The sequence below is a fragment of the Prionailurus viverrinus genome, chromosome E1 (genome assembly GCF_022837055.1).
Source record: "Prionailurus viverrinus isolate Anna chromosome E1, UM_Priviv_1.0, whole genome shotgun sequence".
Lineage (NCBI taxonomy): Eukaryota > Metazoa > Chordata > Mammalia > Carnivora > Felidae > Prionailurus > Prionailurus viverrinus.
Genome location: NC_062574.1, coordinates 33186817 through 33207123, shown reverse-complemented (window position 1 = coordinate 33207123; position 20307 = coordinate 33186817).

Below are 20307 nucleotides of genomic sequence, written 5' to 3'. Positions count from 1 at the left end.
GATCAAGGGAAGAAGCAATGGAAGAGGTTTGAAATATCCAACAGACAGAATAATTGATGGAACAATGCGTTAGAGGAGGAAAAGTTGCAAACATAGGTAGGAGCATCAGCTTTAGAAAGAAAATGTCAATATTTTCTTTTGGAGAGGCAAAAATAATGAAAAGTTTAAAGGATACAGCCATTTCAGGCCGGAGGGAATATGATACAGAAATTCAAGTTCTACAGTTATTTTCTTGAAGAAGTGGGAAGCAAGGTCTTCCAATGAAAGTGAGTAAGGGTGAGAGGAGAGTTGATAGCTGGATAAACTGGAAAAGGTTTAGAAGATTCATGGCGAAGGGTGGGAGGAGGCATCCAAGGCACTTGTGAAAGAGAGTTTCTAGACATCCTTGAAGGCCCAGTAAATTATGTATCTTCAGAACAAATTCTCCATTTAAGGCTCTACTCCCAGAGACGATATGGTTGTTCTAGAATTCCCTTGGGTCCACTATTCTTTATGGGACCTTTTGGGAAGACAAATTTGTATACCACAAGTCTGCCAAACCATCAAATCTGATAGGCCTAATGGACAAATGGACAAAACCTTAACCATTTTCCTGTTTTCTCTCTTCTTCAAAATGCTTATTTGTGAAAAAACTTTTACGTTACTCTAAGATGGGGGAAGTGAATTAGGTCTGTTACTAAAATACCATAATTTAGCTTCTTTCCTTCATATGCATTAAAGTATTAGTGATCACATTCCTTGTAGCTTCCACCTTCACCACACTCATTATCTTCAAAATCTTGACCTGCTAGCTTCTTCTTCAAGAAATCTGAAAAGCAATGCATCATCTCATCTGGGGTACTGAAATGAGGAAGGAAAATGACGTGGGGTAAAACTGGGACTAACAAGTTGAACTTTGCTTCACCCTTACCTTGGCCCTCCCATGTTTATATACTAATAGAACCATAATTCAGGTGACTACCAGTGCCAAGGAGTCCAAGCCAATTGTCTTAATCTTCCTGGGCTGCCATAATAAAATATCATAGACTGGGTGGCTTAAACAACAGAAATGTATTTCCTGTTAGTTCTGGGGAGTGGATACCCAACATTAAGATGCCAGCAGGGCTAGGATTCTAGTAAGTCCTCAGGCCTATATGAAAATGGCCAAGATATGCAAAGAATGTCTGATCCAATCCAGGGAGCTAAGACTCTTCCAGCAGATAATAGGAAGTCTTCATAGAAGGTCATGAGACTTTCTTGAGACACAACTATCCCTATGCTGGTGAGGCAAGAGCTACTGATACAGAATTTTGGGAATCAGGATTGACTGTAGACCTGGATGAGTTTGCAGTATCATCAGTCACTTCAGCTGGAAAAAGGAGCCGACACATTCTCCAAAACTATTCAGTCAGTATGACTGTATTGCTTTCTTTATTGTTTTCACCACTTCTGAGAAAGTGCGGGAGATTAAAAATGGAGTCCGCACACTTAAGATCAAGTCAGCTAATGATGGTGGGACTAGAACCCAAGCCCCTAAATTTCCAGGTGTTATACTTCCTCTGCTTGTATTCTATTGCACTTTAAATTTGAAGTTGGATTGACATTGCCTACAGGGAACGGAGACCCCTTATCTGTTTTATCACTCTAAATTACTATTTGAGAGTTAGGGGTGAAGCAGTTTCTGGGATGATGAAAATAAGAGCTCATCATCTTGGAGCACTTATGTGTCCTACACTTTCAATGTGTCATACCATTTAATTCCCCCAAACAAACCTGTGTGGTAGGTATTCTTACCATTTTCATTTTATGTGAAGAAAGAAAGGTTTAGAGGAGAACAAAGTGTCGCAGCAAAGAAATAGCAAATCCAAGATTAACACCCAGCTTGACCAAGTATAGAGTCAAAGGTTATTGACAGGAAACTATAGACCATGTGCCTAGTAGAAACTACTTGCTCTCCTACAGCAGAAAAGTGATTTCATGTAAATCTTTATTGGTATTGGTATTTTTACAACATGTATTCTGTTACAATGTCATTTGAACTCCACCATTTAAAGGTAATGCACATTTTCTCCTAAATGATAAATCAAACGATAATGATAATGTTTCTTCTCCACAGACAGAATTTCAGAAACACATACTTCAAAGTGGCAAAGTTAGGGGTCTTTCTCTAAAATAATGAACAATTCAGAATTCCATGATTTCCTGAAATAATGTCCTGACTTTAAGCCTGCAGTTGCATTTTTTTTTTTTAAAGAAAATAGAGGTTGAGATGCTAGTCCTAAAATTACCCATTACCCAACCTCAGTGAAACATCAAATATACAGTTGGTCTCTTCCCCACTCCCTATCCCCAGCTTAGAGAGTTTCAATTATCCCCAGAGGCACACCAACCTGCTGTGCTAAGTAATAGTCTCAGAATTCTGAGACTGCTTCCACAGCCCATCTCCACTACTGACTCACTGCATGATTTGCTAAAACCAGGTTTGCTCACTCACTGAGATGAGCTAAGAGAAATAACACTCCTAATGTTTAAGACTGTGAGCAGACAACCATGCTCTCTGGGCAACAAGCAAAGAATGCTTAGCAGATGTAATCTTCTTAGTGTTGCAATCAAAACCGGTAACAAGAAATTGTCCAACACATAGTTAATGATATGCTTCATCATTATTTGATTGCATCGTAATTTGACCTAAATGGTGAATGGTTTGTGTAAATTACTGTATTTATTAGCAATGACTATCTCCTAACATTTGTATGGCACTTTAAAGTTACAATGCACTTTACCATAGATTTTCTCATTCTCTCACATGAGAAGATCTAACGAGCTCAGTAAATATTAGTTTAATTTAAATCACTCAAAACCATGTTAGAAAAGCTGGCTAGTAATTACTAACTCCTTTCATGGATGAGGAAGCTGAGACTCAGATATAGACACACAGCTACTTTTCGATTCGGCCAGAGCTAGAGCCAAAGCCATTTGACTTCCAGTGATGGCTGGTCTTTTTACTACCATGTAGTTAAACATAGCATTTCTGAAGGCAACATCAGTGCTGGGTGGACATGAATGGGTGGAACTAGATGAAAAAGTCCCTTTTCAGCTGTACCCCTGTGGTTTAGTTCTGTTTATCTCCTTCAAGGGGCTTGTCTTTCTATTGCTTCCTGCAATGCCATCTAGGATCACCTCTCCCTTTCAGTTCCTTAAGTCAGATGGATCTGTCCTTTACATTGGTTGAGATTTCAGAGGGAGGAGGGGAGATACCTCTCAGAAGACTCCTGCTCACTATTAATAGTAAAAGGGGCACCTGAGTGGCCCAGTCAGTTAAGCATCCAACTTCATCTCAGGTCGTGATCTCACGGTTCATGGGTTTGAGCCCCGCATCGGGTTCCTCCGTGCTGACAGCTCAGAGCCTGCTTGGGATTCTCTTTTCCTCTCTTTGCCCCTCCCCGGCTCACATTCTCTCTCTCTCAAAATTAATAAAAATTAAAAATATATAGGGACTTGCCGTAAAGAAACAACTCATATTTGTATTGTGCTTTGTAGATAAGCTCTAATAGCCTATCTTTTCACAGGAGGGTTTACATTATCTTGCCCTTGCCTACCCCCTAATATCAGCTCCCCTGTTCCTCCAGATGCACTCAGCTCCAATTGCACAAGACTTACAACAAAATTTGAAGGTAGTAAGGTATTTTATACCTCAATAACCTTGCACATGTTATTTGCTTTGATTGCCTCTCTCCTGCTTTACCCAAAGTATCTTTAAATCTTTAATTCTTTTTCTTCAACGCTTAGTCATCAGAGTGCCCTGGGGGTGATTTTAAGAAACACTGACCCTAGACTCTGTCCTGGGCTGGTTGTATCTGAATCTTAGAGTGGGTGAGCTTGGACATCCATAACAATGTCTCTTTATGATTTTGGTGCTTGTGAGGGTTGAGTGTCATTATTCACATTTCTGACTATCCCATTAGGCCTTTAGCTCTTTGGGGGGATAGAAGATTTCATTCACTTTTGTATTCCCAGAGCCTAGCATGGGGTCAGACCCTTTTACTAGGCTTTGATTTGTCTCCAAAACAGAACTGGTTAGGTACACCAAGGGATGCTGGAGTTTCAAATTCCTCTTTTAAACAAAGGCATTTTTGTACTGGGCCTTTACATGAAGCTGCATTATGCCTGACAATGCTGGATGATGTCTTCTGTTTCATCTTTTCTGACTTGGTATGCTTCATTCATTTTACTTGGTTTTCCTGAAACCTAGTGTCCTGGTATGTTTCCATTTTGGCTTCTGCCTTCTATCTGGCCCGTATCACTTATGCTGCCATGCCTATGACAATTACCAGTAATTGATGATGGCTCTATTTTCCAATTAGACTGAACATGGCCTCAGAATCCTTATCAACACAGAAACCTAAGCTCCATTTCAAATAACTCAGTAAGTATGTGAGTCAAAATCTATTTGTATTCCCTAACGTGGACTCTTGAATTGACAACACGACTTTGGGTTGTCTAATCTGCCCAATCAGTTTCTTCTGGTATGAACTTCAATATTCCCTGGCTTTAGCACTACATTTATAGAAAAGAGACACATTACCTTGTGCCCTACCCACTATAGACTGAATGTTCGTGTTCTCACAAAATTCACATGTTGAAATCTTATCTCCAAAACATGGTATTTGGAGGTAAAGTCTTTGGCGGTGACTTGGTCATGAAGGTGGAGATTTCATGAATGGGATTAGTGCCCTTATAATTTTTTTTTAATCTTTATTTTTTTGAGAGAGAGACAGAGCATGAGCAGGGGAGGGACAGAGAGAGGGCAAGACACAGAATCTAAAGCAGGCTCCAGGCTCTGAGCTGTCAACACAGAGCCTGACAAGGGCTTGCACTCATGGACCACAAGACCATGACCTAAGCCAAAGTCGGCCGCTTCACCGACTGAGCCACTCAGGTGCCCTTGATTAGTGCCCTTGTAAAAGAGACCCAGAAAGGTTCCTTGTCCCTTCCACCATGAAAAGTTACAGAGAGAATACAGTCCTCTATGAACCAGGAAATGAGACATTACTAGGCACTGAATCTGTTAGGACCTTGATCTTTGACTTCCCAGCCTCCAGAACTATGAGAAATAAATTTCTGTTGTTTATAAGCCACACAGTTTATGGTATTCTGTTTTAGCATTTGGAACATACTAAGACACCGTCTCAAGCCTTCACTTTGTCCTCAACAATCAAAGGAAATGGTCAAGTGTTGACTGCATTTCATGTGACTATTCCATACCACTATGTCAACTTTGGAGAATATAATAATAGACTTAAGAATAGTAGAAGTCATCTATTTATATGTTCTCATCCAACTGATATTTACAAGTAGTCCCATCCTATTAACTCTTGGTTGTTGCTATGGGGTCATTTTCTTGGCCTTGACACCTATATGTCTCTAGTCTCTGAAAGTGGTTGGAATTGACATTTTGAGCTTTAATTGTCACTATGAGAGGTGCCCTGGATAGCCTGTTGGTCCAAGAGGAATGAAGGACAGGTAGATCAGGCAAGCTCATCTGCCCCTGACATCATTTAATTCTTATATCCTATAAGGAGCAGTATGGCTTTGGGTAAGTGAAGTAAGAATTGTATGCTTTTTTCCCAAATGCGTAGAATGAAGCTATTGAGCCAAAGGTTTATAAACTGTTCTAGCCCTAAAACTGATTCTGACAAACTTGTGATTGGAGACAGTGGCAGAAATTAATGTCTCTTTCATATAAATAAGGAATATAGGGTTCTTAGATTATAAATAAATTGAGCAAGGTCACTTAAAAATTAAGTGTGAAGTGTCTGGGTAGGGTTTTTCCTTTTCTGGGATCTTTCTTCATGCCATATGTGTGGTTTGATGAGAGTGGCTTTGTATCTCCACTATGACCCACCTTCTAGTTACAGCTGGTGAGTTGGAGAGTGGGAAATTCCCTACTTAGCCCAAACCCTCCCAAGATTGCAGGAGTGGAACTAAGTGGTTTTCCCCTCAGACTGACTAGTAACTTCAAAGAAGTAAGTTTACATTAACAATTGTTCGTGCTAATGTTTTTCTAAAACAGAGAAAGTAGAAAAAGCACCAGTGGGGTGGGGGATGCATAGAAAGAGAACAAGTAAGCAGATAGGCAAAGAAGTACAAAGAAAAGAGAGAGATAACCATTCACTTTTTATCTCCAGTTGATCTAGATGAGGGAGTTAAAATTCTTTTTTTCCTCATAAGGATATCCAATTGGCCCCGCTCCATATTGAATAGACTATCACATCACCACTGTACACAATGTCATCTTTGTCATAAATTGATACTTTTTTAGGTCTATTTCTGGACTCTCTTTTGGTGTATTTTATCTATTTGTTTATCTTTGCACTGTCTGAAAGTATGCATTATGGAAATCTTGGTATCTAGTAGAATAAGTCCTTCAGTTTTGGCCCTTTGTATTTTTACATCCTATTAGAAGCTTATTAATTCCTACCATAAAGAACCTACTTTGGGATTGTACTGAACATATAAATCTATGAAGAGAGAATTAAAATCTTTATAATAGTTCTATAATCCAAGAATATAGTACATTCCCATGATTTAGTTCTGCTTTAATTTCTCTTAATCATATTTTATAATTTTCTACATAAAATTTGCATTGTTCATAGATTTATTCCTTTTTGATGCTGTTGTAAATGTATCTTTTAAGATATCCATGTTCTTTTTTTTGTGAATATCTAAAAATACAGATCATTTTAAAATATGCTAACTTTGCGTCTGACCACTTCATCCTATGTACCTAATAGTTGCAAGTTTTCTTTATATTATTTTGCCTTTTTATGTATATAATCATATCTATGAATAGGACAGTTTTATTTCATCTTCTCAAGTTCTTTTAAAAAATATTTACTACAAATGGTTATAATCAGTATTTTTGTCTCCTCACAATCTCAGGAAGAAAGTATTCTGTATGTCACCAGTCAGTATGATGTTTGCTATACATTTTTGAGGAGAGAGGGGCAGGCCATAAACATCTATTCTGTTTTCTTAGAGGTTGTATCATGAATGAGTGTTGGTTTTTATCAGATTTTTTTTTTCTGTATCTATTGAGATTATCATGTTTTTTTTTCATTCTTTAATCTGTTCACATGGTGAGTTACGTTGACTTGGAATTTTAACCAAGGTTTGTATTTCTGAAATAAACCAAACTTGATCATGGTATATTATCTGTCTTATATTATTGCTGGATTTGAGATTTGGCCTGCCTTAACTAACTAACTTCCTTCCTTCCTTCCTTCCTTCCTTCCTTCCTTCCTTCCTTCCTTATTTTCATTTAATATCCTTGTCATCTTCTTAAATGAAAATTAGACTGCATATTGGGATGAAATTAGTTCAGGTGAGATGTGGAAATCTCAGTGTACTTATTTTTTTTAAGGTGTGTTGACTCATAAGGCAGATTTGTTGTGGGAAGATAATACAACTTAACAGCAGAAACTTTGTAAGCAGCACTGAAATCAATTTATAAAAGGATAATGGTAGTTTCTCAGGGAGTATAAAACACATTGAATCTACCTTTGTTGAGACTGGTGTTTGTGTTTACTTAGCATTTTATGTCTCAGCCTATTGTGGGACTCCTGTCTTCTTCAAATGATGCTAAGCACATTTTTATGGGATTATCTCAATCCACCCTGCAACATTGAGTGGTGGATACTTTTTAAATTCCCATTTTACAGGTAGGAATATTGAGATGCACAAAGAAGTAAATAATTTGTCCAAAATGATAAGATTACGCATTTAATATGGGATTTGAAATAAGGACAATAATCTTATTACATAGGTATTTTCCCATTTTACTTATTGGATTTTTCCTTTTCAGTGAAATCGGGAAACTGCCCCAATATAGCACAGCTAGTAGGGAACTACTGTTGGTTTTAAACTCAGATCGATAGAATTCCAGCATCCATGCTGTTCCTTCTGAACCACACGGCTTTGGGGATATCCTGGAGCCTACTTTGCATACCTTTCTTTGCAAAGAGCAGATCGCAGCTCTGGTAACACATTCTCAGAAGCTGTTGAGTGCGTCCACGGGCCTCCTGCCTGGAATTCAGAGTTCTTGTCTCAGCTCTGCCACTCAATAGCTGTATGACATTAGTCAAGTTGTTTTCTCCCCGTAAAGGACATGGGGGAGAGGAATGAAGATAATCTCCTGTTCTTTATGACTGTACAGTGGTGGGAAACTGTACATTGTTAGGAAACAATTATAATGATCCTCTTTCTTCCTGAGCACAATGAGATTGGTCTCATTCAAGTGCATTAGGGCTTCATTTATGTGCTAGCATGAGTGTCTCCCAGTTTTGACACAACATGGAGTGTTAAACAGTTGGCACTACTTGCTATATGGCAGATTTCTTAAAAATATATCCATTATATTATAACTGTCATTCCTCCTTCTTAGAGCAGTACCAGGCACTCAATAAGTTTTCATTTATTATTGCTGACATTTTATTTATTATTTATTATTGTTTTCATTTCATTTATTATTATTTATTATTGGTATTATTACTACCATATGTCTTCTAGCTATTGTACAAATTGTGAAGAAACATAAAAGCAAAGCCATTTGACACCATCAGAGTTGTCAAACCCAACAAGATAAATCTGCTTGGGGCAATTCCAAAACAAGTGCTTCAACATGTGACATGAGCAGTGGGGTGACACATGTTATGTATGCGGGAACAGATTAAATATACAGGAAACCCTTGGTTTGCGAGCATAATTAATTTTTGAAAACATGCTTGTAATCCAAAGCACTTACATATCAAAGCGAATTTCAAGAACCATTGGCTCAGTTGTGATCCTGTGACGTTCGGCATCATGTATTGCAAGACATTGCTTGTTTATCAAGTTAAAATTTATTAGAAATGTTTGCTCTTTGGGGTGCCTAGGTGCCTCAGTCAGTTGAGCATCTCTGTTTTTTTTTTTAATGTTTGTTTATTTTTGAGAGAGAGAGAGGGAGAGAGGGAGAGGGACAGAGTGGGAGAGGGTCAGAGAGAGAGGGAGACACAGAATCTGAAGCAAGCTCCAGGTTCTTGGCTGTCAGCAGAGAGCCTGAAGCGGTGCTGGAACCTATGGACTGTGAGATCATGACCTGAGCCGAAGTCAGTTGCTTTACCAACTGAGCCACCCAGGTACACCCCAGAGTGTCTGACTCTTGATTTTGGCTCCGGTCATGATCTCTGGTTTGTGAGTTCAAGCCCCAAGTTGGGTCCTGTGCTGATGGTGCAGAGCCTGCTTGGGATTCTTTATCCCTCCCTTTCTGCTCCTCCCCCACTTGCTCTCTATCTCTCTCTCAAAGTGAAATAAAAAAACAAACTTAAGAAAAAAAAAGAAATATTTGCGCCTCTTGTGAGATACTCGCAGAACAAGTTACTCGGAATCTAAGGTGTTACTGCATATATAGATGAATTTATTCCACCATGAGTTAAACTTCCTAATTACACCACATACTCTGTGTGTGGGTATGTGTGATTACCTGATAGGCAGTTGGTATGATACATAAGTACACAGGAATACAAAGTCCTCACTTGTCTTCTTCCTCTAACCATCACCAGGCTGATCCCCACCAGATAATATCACTGTATCACTGTTAACAGTTTTGTGTGAATCCTTCCAATTCGTTTCCAATAAACAAATAATACATTTCTTTGTACAGAAATGTATATTTGTTTTTCTGCAGTGTTTCCCATTACCTAATAATATACTTGAGAAATCTTTCCACGTGAGTATGTATAGATGTACCCCACTCTTTTTAACCCTCGCATATTACTTCATAGTATAAATGTAACTTAATTTATTTTACTCTACTTTCCCTATTATTAGACATGTAGGTTGTTTTCTGTTTTTTTTTTTACTGTGAAAACAGTGCTTTAATAAACATCATTATTCATATGTTTCTATGCACACAGATATGTATTTCTTTAGGATAGGTTTCTAGAGGTTAAGAGCTTTTGTGCACATGGTGATTTACTGTTTATAACCCCTCCCCCGCTTTTTAACAAAAAGAAAGAAACAAACAAAAAACACCAGTCACTGTTAAGTATCTGCTAGACACTGGACACAGGACTACAAGTTTAAATATGTCGCATCATTTCTTCTGTACTGTCATTCCATTTGTAGGTGACAAAAAGCCTTCTGCAGATTAAGCAACTTATGCTAGTCATACTGCCAGTAAAGTGGTATCAAATGTTAGTTTTTGGTGACTTTTGGAGTAATTTTTATGCTCAGAAGAGACTATTCAGTGATTTTAATTATTTTTAGAAATTAATATTTAACTTATTAAACCTACCCTTCTTCCTTATGCTTTTAAGTTCAACTGATACACAGTATGATTCTGTTCATGAGTCGAGAGAATTTTAGCAATCACATTTAAGGGGATTTTGCATAATGTTTGCTTCCATTCACAACCTTCATAATTAAACATCTTCAAACATCTTCAAGTATATAAAATTTGATATACAGGATTTTTTATCTAAGCATTCTAATTGGTGACTGACAAGCCTTCCCAACTATTTACATAACTCCTAGAAACCTTAAAAATAAAACAGAAATATGCTGAATCTTAAGTCACTTTCTAGTGTTGAACATAAATTGAATATGACTTCAACTTAAAATATATATTCAAATCAGTCAATTACACATATCAAATAAGAGTAAGAAAAGTGGAATCTTATTTTAATTGGCTAAATTGTATAAAACATTAAGAATATAAAAAAGATTTCAAAACACATAGACTCTTTATTTTAAATATTATTATTATGGATTTCATTATCTTAAATACATTGAGAATTCATTCTAGATCTTCCCAGAATTTAAGATGCTGAACCATTAAGGATAATGGTTTTTGTCATACAATTGTAGGATTAATTTCTTTTTTTTTAAGTTTATTTATTTATTTTGAGAGAGAGAGAGAGAGACAGAGAGCGAGCACATGTAGGGGAGGAACAGAGAGCAGGAGAGAGAAAGAATCTCAAGCAGGCCCCAAACTGTCAGCGCAGAGCATGATGTGGGGCTCAAACTCATGAACCATGAGATCATGACCTGAGCTGAAATCAAGAGTTGGGCACTTAATCAACTGAATCACCCAGGCACCCCTAGGATTAATTTCTAATGAATTAATTATTGGTGATTGAATTCTCAGATTTATTGAGGTACATAATAACCAGAAATTTTTTTAGGGGGGAGATACTGTCTAAATTTTTGTCAGTCACCCTCACAAGATACACTGAACTCTAGCTAGTCATTTTGTTAGTTACCAAAATGAGGGGTTTATTCTGCTCCTACATTGTGAAAGAAATACATTTCAAGCAAGAATAAGTTGAACGTTTGTTACTCAAAATGTAGTATTTAAAAACACATATTGAAATTAACATTATCTCATTTTTCCTAAGCTTCTGAGACTAATTAAACAGATACCTTTACGAAAGGCATATTATGCCTTCATAAAGTTATGAAAGGCATATTATGCCTTCATAAAGTTATGAAAGCTATGGTGCCTTTATGTAAGTTAACATAAAAAAATTAACAGAGTTGTTTGTCTCTTTTGATATACTTCTCAGAAATCGAGGCAATGAATTCCTTTAATAATGTACACTAAAGTTTATTCTTTTTTTTTTTTTTTTTTTTTTTTTGCCAGTCAGACTACTTATTTTCCTTTATTTTTTACAAAACTAAAGGAGGACCCAAAGCCAGGACCAGGGTGAGATAAGCAAGGCACCTAGGAAGCAAAATTTAGGAAAGCACTCACCATTGGGGGCATGCAAGTATCCACTCTTGCACAACCTGACAATGAATGCCTCTTTCCTTGTCTCACCCTGGACTAAATCCTCACCCACAATCCTGGCCCCAGTAAGACCTAGTTGAAATACCTGATACCCAATTAAAATTAAAGACAATTGTTGGTATTAGAACACTGCATAATCTTTGTTGTAGAATTCAGGAGGGGCTCAAAGAAATGACTGCTATTGCTAAAATGAAACTTAAAATTTTTTTAATGTTTATTTACTTTTGAGCGAGAGCAAGAGAGAGAGACAGAGAGAGAGAGAGAGAGAGAGAGAGAGAGACTGAGAATGGGGGAGGAGCAGAGAGAGGGAGACACAGAATCTGAAGCAGGCTCCAGGCCCTGAGCTGTCAGTGCATAGCCTGATGCAGGGCTTGAACCCACAGACTGCAAGATCATAACCTGAGCCGAAGTCAGATGCTCAACCAACTGAGCCACTCAGGCACCAATGAAACTTTTCAAAGTTTTTTCAAAAATGAAACTTTTATCAGTGAGGATCCTGATGCGGGGCTTGAACCCATGAACCATGAGATCATGACCTGAGCCAAAGTCAAGAATAAGATATTGAACCCACTGAGCCACCCAGGCACCCCACTATAATGAAACTTCTATCTTTGAGAATAGGCTTCTTCACTATAGTGGAGAAATAGTGAAAAATAGGTATAAAAAATTCTAAATCCTGTCTCATTCCAGTAATAATTCATAATCCTCCAGGGATAAATGGACACATTTTTAAACAAAACACATTAGTTCCCTATAGATACTGTAACAGATTACCTCAAATTTAGTATTTTAAAACAGCACAGACTCAACATCTTCTAATTCTAGAGGTCAGAAGCCCAGAGTCCCACAGGGCTAAAATCAAGGTGTCCTCAGAGCTGTGTTGTCTCTGAAGGCATCAGAACCCATTTTCTCGCCTTCTCTGGTTGCTGGAAGTCACCTGCATTCCTGGGTACATCTTCAAAACTGCAGCTTTTCTGACTTGGGCTCTTTTGCTTCCCTCTTCTAGGCACCCTTCTGATTACACTGGGTCCACCCAGGATAATCTCCCGGTGTCAAGATCCTTAATTTAATCACATCTGGAAAATCCTTTTATCCTGTAAAGTAACATATTTGCAGATTCTCAGGATTTGAATATGGGCATTTTGGAGGGAGCATTATTCTGTCTACCACAAGCCCCTTCCACCTCATTCAGAGATGTATTTTTTTAAAGCTTATTTGTTTTGAGAGAGAGAGCACACGCACCAAGTGTGTAAACGGGAGAGGGGCAGAGAGAGAGGGAGAGAATTCTAAGCAGGCCTTGTACTATCAGCACAGAGCCCAGCTTGGAGCTCAATCCCATGAACCACGAGATCATGCCCTGAGCCAAAATTAAGAGTCAGACGCTTAACTGATTGAGCCACCCAGGCACCGCAGAGATGCATTTTAAATGAAATTTTAATTCTTCTATGAAAAATGTTTTATTAACAGAAACAATACTTTTTTATTCTTTAAAATCAACTCTATACTAATTATAACAGTATGAATATCTCAATCCAAAGACCTGAATTTTAACAATTAGAATCTTATGGTTACAGAAAACTGCAATAATTTCTCATATTCATTTTTCATTTCATTATTTCAACATATTTCATAATTTCAACATAATTTCATTATGGAGCAGTGTGATAGAATGGCAATATGGCAATCTTTCAAATATAAAAAAGATATGCTACAGAAAGATAAAATTCCATTGGGATGTGAAATAGTTACATGAATTCAAAAGGAAATGAAGTGATACAAAATTTTTAATTGTTAAAGACCTATTTCATATAATATATAAATGGATAAAGGTACGTATCAGAACCTAAGTGGTACATTCCTTCAAATATATTGAAAATACAGATAAACTCTTATTTTCAAATATTAATATTTATAATATGCTAGAAACTATTTACAGTTACTTGATCTTATGCTAGAAATTTTTAGGTGAAAATATAAAACTGTATGATACACTACATCGTTTCAAAATATTTTATAAGATGAATGAACAAATGTACCTTTGAAGTTGTACAGTCCTAACATCATACTGAAATACTGTTCTAGGTCAAGAGTTGCCCATCAGTACCAGAGATTATTGGAAATAGAATTTGACGCGTAATTAGCATGTAAACTATTTTCAGTTTTAATCTCTCTTGAGTCCTTATCTGTAGATAGTAGTAATAGCACTAGCTTTGTTCCTGGGGATTTTGTCACTACCTAAAAGGACAAGTTGTCTAATTTTGTTCATAAATGATAAAGTGCAATACAAATTATAGTGATTAATGTTGTTCACTCTTATGTAAGCACTAACAAGTAATAGGGCTTTTCCTGAACCCTTTATTTTAGAGACAAGTTTGCCATGAACCTGCTTAGGAGGAGATCAAAAGATCAAGTAGGAAATCCTGACAATTGCTCCTCTCCTCACTCATTAAATCTCCCTAAGGGATGACTTTAATGGGAACAACTGGTGACTGTTTACTGAGTAGTAAAAGTTCAGGTCTTTGGAGATTTTCATTTTGCACAGAGTCTTTCAAATAGGGATTTTAAAGGTTACATTGAAATATGTCATCCTTATTCCTCAATCTTCATGCCTGTGACCTCAGAAGGACACTGATAATAGCTTTGTGAAGGGGAGATTTGCTACTCTCCAGAGGCATTGGCCATAATTATTTGGTGGGAAAAGCTAATCATTTTCTCACTTGTAGGAAGACTGGAGCTTCCATTGGTGGTAGTCCCTTTGGCAAATTGAATGGCTTTTCTTATGATAATGTAGGGAATGAATGAACTACACATTAAGGAGCTGTCTGAATAGGAAAATGTATTGACATTTCAGCCTTCGTTATCTGAATTGTGTTGAAGAGTGGCTTTGTCAAATTAAAATGAATGGCAGGTCAGAGCAAGAATTAGGAGCTCTTTCTCACTGCTCAGAAGACGTATTAAGTGTTCTCTAATTCCAAGAGTCCCAAAAGTATTAGCCAACTTAGGTTACAGACACAAAGTTTCCTTACCGGGTCTTTGTTGGAAATGTGGAAAAATGAGAGGCTGCAACAAATCTCCGCAAAGGCAACTCTTGACTCTTGTTTTGTTGCTTTTCCACCATTGTCATGTATCAGCTCCTTATACAGCGGGCAACTTTGTGTAGTGGATATGGCTTCAATTGGAGCTCATGAGAATCTCTTTCTCCTAACTTACCCCTACACATGTGGCCAGACACTGTATTTCTCTGGTTCTCATTTGTAGATTTCAAACTACTGGGTCAGAGCAGCAATTTTTTTATACCAACCTACACAAAAATGATAACAGCCTGCACAAATCACTTTGTGTGTGTGTGTGTGTGTGTGTGTGTGTATGTGCATGCATGTGCATGCACATACACACACTGGGCTTCAGATTCAGAGAAAGCCCAGCACTGATTTTATGAGAAGAAAACCACATCACCTTTATTTACCATTTATTTTTCCACTCCAGAAAGCCTTCAAAGTATCAGTAAGTGAGATGGACATTATTATACAGCTAAACTTTAATATACTGTAATTAATTTTAAAAGTAGATTTTTTGAGGGTGAAGTGACAGATAAAGGAGATAGATATCCAGTGAGGAGACTGAAGACCAGAGATGCAACGTGACTTCCCCAAACACCTAGAATGTTTGCAAATTATCCTGTGAAAGAAAATGCTTTAAGTCTAAAGAAGCTGAAAGCTCTCCCAGATGGCTAGGAGTTGGTTGAGCCAATACTGGCTGAGTTGGATTAGAACTCACTTTCTGGGAGTCCCTTTCAAAAGAAGAAAGTGAAACTCTGGAGCCCACTTTCAGAATATATCATAAGAAAACTTGTTAAATTTTCAACCTCTTTATAAGCAGAAAGCATAAGCCAAGAACTGTGTGAATGCTACCCTATGAATGCTATGCAGATAAAAGCCTGACTATCATGTGGGAAAGAGAGTTATGAGAACCTATGCTGCTGGTGATGTAATCAAACTTGGAACATCAACTCTGGAACAAATTTCATTTGCTGGGTTTATGAAAGAAAGCTGGATGTAGGGATGATCATTAAGGATCCTCACTGTGGCTATAGGGGTTGCTCTGGCCAAGGCCACTGTGGCCCCAGTTCTTAGTTTGCCCTTGATTTTGAATTTTAAAGATTGCTGCTTTTTGCCCTTGAACCTGCTATCCACTTTCCTGGCAGCAGTTTCCCTGGTAGTAAGGTCCTAGGCCAGATCTGGAACATGGTCTCTGCTGGTGATTGCTTTGGTGCTCATCAGGTTCAATTCTTTGTGATTAAAAATGTGCCTTTATATCTCGAAAAATAAATAAATGATTTAAAAATACTTGTAATGTTATTGCAAAAAAAAAAGACATAGGATTTAGAGTTAATACCTATTTGCAAACTCATTCTAAGAGCTATACCAATGACTTTAACTTTTACTAATAGTCTCACCTAAACTTATTTCTTTTTCTAGTATGTCAAAAGAAAAGGTTAACAACCACTTGTAAACTTCTGCTAGTTAGCTAACAACAGCTCCTTTGGAGAAAAAAATGATGCTTTCAGTGATCAATTCCAAGAAACTCATCAGGCCATAGGTTTTTTTGCTTGTTTGTTTTTGTTTTTGTTTAAGAATCAAGTTTTCATAGGAAGAATATAAATAACTGTATCTCTCGTTTCCTGGAGTCTTCAAAGGAAAACCCAGGTTTAAGTCTTTGTTTCTCTATGTGTCTACCTTCCTCTGGCAGAAATTCTTGCATGAAGACTGTGCCATCTATCTTTCTTTCTCTTGGGTTCTTCCTTTGCTCCACCTGAATTTTTCCAGCAAAGCTTTGGAAGCTTCCTCTCACATTACAAAATCTTGTGACATGAAGCCCAAATCATCTGTGCTCTAGACATTGGTACAATCTCTTGTACTCCTGTGCTCAACTCTTCTCCTTGGCTACATTTTCTCCTTGGACCACTCTCTTATCATTGTTATGACAAGGAGGCTTGGAGTTCAGGCAAGAATTTATGGAGATTGGAACAAAAGGGGGGGGGGGAGTTCAATCTGTTTGGCTTCAAGATTCCAGACACGTCTTTAGCCAAGCAAAAATATTATACGAGTACAAGTGTAGCCAAACAGGCTTCTGTGCTGACCTTTCAAATCAAAACCTCATAGTAATTAACTAAGTGCATTTGCCTGAATATTAGTCAAGATGCATCTTTGTCCTTTCTACGCTTTGTGTTGTTCTTTTAAAATAATAATTTGAACATGAATTTTGGCTTTGGTGAAGGATCTTGTGGAGAAAGAGAGGATACAGAATCAGAAAATAGAGGGAATATTGATGAAGGTGGGTCTCTTTATATTTCTTGAGATATAATGGAAAAAGTTGGTGTTGAGCAAACATCCCAGGACATAATTTGGAGATATAAGATTCTAGGCTCAAACAATGTTTTTCTCAGTGTGATCTATTTTAGTATATGTGCTGCCGAAGCGAGCACAGTGTGATCTATTTTAAATACTGTCTGATACCAGTTTTATCATCTTTTATTCAAAGTCTCATCCTACCCCACCTCTAAAGGAATCTAGCCTCATCAATATTTCCTCTATGGTCTTATTCTACATTCTGTCTTCCTCCACTAGCTTCTTCACTTTAGCCTACAAACACGATGGAATGCTTATTATCTTAAAACAGTGACAAAAGCAAGGCCAATGCTGTGAATTGGGTAGTACTGGAATGTGTATTAAGCTAAAGTAACTCATGTGGAAATGGCAGTTCAGGCTGCATAGCAACTTGGGGAGTCAAGAGAATGAAGTGATGAATATGGATATTCAAGAAGCTACATGTTTGAGTAAGCATGAGTTAGAATATTTTTTTGTAAACAAAGCCTTGTGCATAATCTCCATAGTGTTTTGTAAGTTTGATATCTAAAATATGGAGCTGGGGGCACCTGGGTGGCTCAGTCAGTTGAGCGTCCAACTTCACCTCAGGTCATGGTCTTGCAGCTCATGAGTTCGAGCTCCATGTTGGGCTCTGTGCTAACAAACAGATCAGAGCCTGGAGCCTGCTTCAGATTTTGTCTCTCTCTCTCTCTCTCTCTCTCTCTCTCTCTCTCTCTCTCTCTCTCCCCCCCCCACTCCTGCTCATGCTCTGCCTCTCTCTGTCTCTAAAAATAAATCAATGTTTAAAAAAATTTAATATGGAGTCGGGGTACCCAGGTGCCTCAGTTGGTTAACCATCTGACTCTTGATTTTGGCTTGGGTCATGATCTCATTGTTCATGAGTTCAAGCTCTGCCTTGGGCTCTGTGCTGATGATGCAGACCCGGCTTGGGATTCATATTCTCTCTCTCTCTCTCAAAATAAATAAAATTTAAAAAAATAAAATATAGAGTCAAGAAAGGGTACCAACTCCAGAGAGCCATGGGTGCCATTGACTGACGCTTATTTATGTGAGGAACAAGTTATTATCAATAGAGTCATATCAAAGAGGTTATGGCATATGAAGTGATATTTAAGGACCTGAGGTGTTCTGCTAATACTATGTTTAAACCCTGAGGTGTGAGAAGTAGACCAAAATCTAGAGGTCCTTAAAATGGTTCGTAAACCATTAGGACCCAGTTGGGAGCATTGCTGCAAGACTAAAGTGTTAAAAGAGCTCAAAAAGTGTAACATCTTCTGGAAAATGGCTGTGCATCCTCTCTAAGGGAGAAATTCTGTGAGGAGACTAGATTAGCCATTATTAACACAGCTGTATTAAAACATTTTCCTCACAGAATGTGGAATCAGAATCCTTGAGGGTGAAGTCTGAGCATAATATGCTTTTAAGTGTTTATTTATTTTTGAGAGAGAGAGCCCATGTGAGCAGAGAGGAGGCAAAGAGATATTGAGAATCCCAAGCAGGCTCCAAACTGTCAGTGTGGAGTTTGGAGCCTGATGTAGGGCTGGAACACACAAACCTTCAGATCATGTCCTGAGCCAAAACTAAGAGTCAGATGCTCAACTGACTGAGGCACCCACGTGCCCCTTAAAAGATTCATCCAGAGACATTTATTTGTGGCTGGCTTAAACCACTGTTTGGTGGTTGTGGCTACTATGTCAGTCATTTAAAGGGAGTGGAGGAGGTTTGATTTGAAAGTTTATAGTTTTCATAACTCCTTGGATTCGCGAAATTCAAATGTTTCCAGACAATCCTCCATCTAACCCAATATATCTTTAGCATACACGTCTATTTCTGTGGAGGCATAATTCCAGATAAAAGGCTACCCAAACAACCAAAACAGCAAATAAGACCATGAAATTGCAGGGACTTTAATGGTCTGCTTGAACACTGGCATGGAGGAACAGGTGAGGGATTTGGTCTTGGATCTCGTGTTCCAGAATACTCAGGTAGTAGTGATCCTATGAGATCTCTTCCAAGAAAACTGTAAGGGGTTGAATCAGAGCACTCTCAAAGTTCTTCCCATTTACCCTCAACCATAAGCTTTGTCCTGCAGACCCTAATGGCTTATTCCTTCTGCATGTGACAGCAGAAGTTTGCTGGCAGAGGATCTCCAAGGGAAGAGCACCTTCTGGACTTTCCGGTGATTGAGAATATGGTGCTTATAAGGCAAGGGTGATTGTAAACTGAAACTTAAAGCCCTGGAAAACCCAGAGTTCATTACATTTGTCACAGAATTAGCTTTCCAGAGGACGCCTGTCTTGTGTGCTTGTGTGATTAGGGTGCTGAATCCTAGCCGAGAAAAATTGTACAGCCAGGCTGGTTCGTACCTCCACAAATGTGTCAATTTCAAGGTTGGTTAGGCTCCTGCGACTACTGGTAATTCATCCCAATTTGTCTTCCTTTTTCTATTTCTCACAACCCTGTATCCTAAGAATTCCCTACATGCAATTCAGTGTGTTTTGAAAACATCATTTTTATAAAAGGCTACTTTCTATTCTATCGTATGGTTGTTTCATAATGTATTTAAACATTCTCTTATTGTTGAGCATGGAGGTTGTTTCCAATTTTTAGCAGTTATGAATAATGTTGCCATGGATATCTTTGTACTAAATCTTGAGGAAGTCTCTTCTTATTTCTTTACAATAGATTCCTACTTGTAGAGTTACTAAATGAAAGAGTAGAAAATTTAAAGATGTGTGTACATATGTGTATATGTTTATGATATAAATAGCACATGCATATACAAAGAAAAACATCCAGACAAATAACTCTCATCCAAAATCCCAAGACTCCAAGATTAACACAGTTAACATTTTACTAAATAATCTTTTGAAAATGCTTTATGCATACATTGTCATAAACTTTCTAAAGAAAGGGCTCATTATACATCTTGCCAAATTCCTTCCAGAGGAACATGACAATATAAACTCCTACCTGCTATATACGAGCACGTTGATTATTATAATTAAATAAATATGTTAGGAAATAATGCCTCATTATTTTTATTAGAATTTATGTAACTTGAATGAGATTGATGATCATTTTGCATGTTGATTTTTAAAAATTTCTTATGAA